This window comes from Dipodomys merriami, unplaced genomic scaffold, assembly GCF_024711535.1.
Source record: "Dipodomys merriami isolate MVZ:Mamm:240054 unplaced genomic scaffold, mDipMer1.0.p SCAF_610, whole genome shotgun sequence".
Taxonomy (NCBI): domain Eukaryota; kingdom Metazoa; phylum Chordata; class Mammalia; order Rodentia; family Heteromyidae; genus Dipodomys; species Dipodomys merriami.
In genome coordinates this window covers 321,433-323,228 of record NW_027206192.1, presented here as the reverse complement: position 1 = coordinate 323,228, position 1,796 = coordinate 321,433, and positions in this window count along the sequence as shown.

The following is a 1,796-nucleotide window of genomic DNA, read 5'->3' as shown; positions in this document are numbered from 1 at the left end:
GCAGGACATCTGATAGAACAGAGTGTGGATCCAAGAGAGGAGCCCAAAAGGCGGGTTTATCTGGGGAGCAAGGCATGGCATAGACGGAGTTTATGTGGGAGGTGGAGAGGCATGTGGTGGATTAGGAGGAGCTTTCCCGGGAGGTGGTGAGCTGGGCGAGAAACTTCTGGTTTAGCAATGCAGAGCTTCTAGGGCAGGTATAGGGAGGTGGATAACTTTTGGAGTAGCATGGTGGGCTTTGTGGTAGGAGGTAGGTTCAGGACTGGGCTGTGAGAAATTAGGCCACTTAGAAGTAGGCTAATAATAGGCAGGATTCCTTTGAAACTGGGAGGGACTCCAGGGGGAAGGCTGGTTGGGGGCAGGGTGTGAGAAGGAAAGGAAGGGCTTGGAGGGACAATTATATGGGAGGGGCAAGACTGGGAGGGGCTAGGGTAGTTAGGGGGTGTAACCAGTGGATAAGGGAGGGATTCTTGGTGAAGCAAAGCAGTACATAAAGGGAGGAGATAGGGATGTGGACTGGTTTCTGGTAGTGCCGAACAGGCTTCCAGGAAGTGGTGGAGTGGAAGAGGGATTTCCCTGTAGCAGAGCAGGGCTTTCAGGAAGGGGTCTGGTTGCAGTCAGGGCTTTGAGAATTTATAGAAGGGCTACCAGAGGGTAGGTGAGTTTAGGGTGGGCTTTCTAAGGAGGAAGCAGAGGGGAAGTGCGTTTCCAGTGGATCAAGTCAAGTTTCCTGGGAGGAGACAATAAGAAATGGCAAGACATTGACAGTGAAGAGAAGGGCTAGAAAAAATGGTTACTACTAATAAATGCAACATAAGAATACCATTTTCTGTCAGTGTAGAATTAAATTAATTTTATGTATGCGAGAAATACTGGATAAATAAACCAAGTAATTCCTTCCTAGGGAACTTTTTCTTTATTCCAGTTGAGTGAGAATAAAACCACAGATCACATCAGGCTCAGAGGAACACAGTAGATTAAGACAAATGAAGCACTGTACTTGATTCCCCAGCACCAGCTTTGGAACACAAAAATTATAAACTGTCTCGCTTAGTCATAATGGACACTCTATTGTCTTAAAATTGTGAATTAATAGAATCTTTCTTCTGAACATTTTAGAAATACTCAAACCAAGTAAATAATAATGCTTTAACTTTATACTTCTATATTGGAACCTAAACTAAAACTAAATACTTAGCAAAATATAAAATATACATAATATTCAATCTTCCAGCATTAATTTTTTATTGTGAAAATACTGTACAGAGGGGTTACAATTACATGGGCAAGATAATGTGTACATTTCTTATCAAGCATTGTAGCCTCCTCCTTTGTTTCCACTTCCCATTCCTTCCCATCCTCTCCCCGCCACCCCCAATCTTCCCCACCTCCCCCCTCCATTTTATTCTAAAAGAATTTAAAAGTAGAAAATTGTCATATGGTGAGATTGCAGTATGGTTTTCTTTTCAATCACCCAAATGGTGACTTAAGCAATTATCATTGGATGCCTCAATACTTATAATATATCCAAGAATGTGAAGCACTACTATGCAGACACTGAAGAAACTCTGAGGGTACCATGAACTGATTTTGGAATAAAATTAATGACTGCTTAAACTAGGAATTGATCTTCACAAGGCCCACAAATATTTTCCATAAGAAAGGTCTATATTGAAAAATAATGTAAAGGAATCAAGCAGGCAGACCATGAAGTAAATATTATCCAATGAGCAACATCTACTGAGGCATGATTGTGACCTTCATTTACCTAGGGTACAGTTACTGAGCTATGTTCT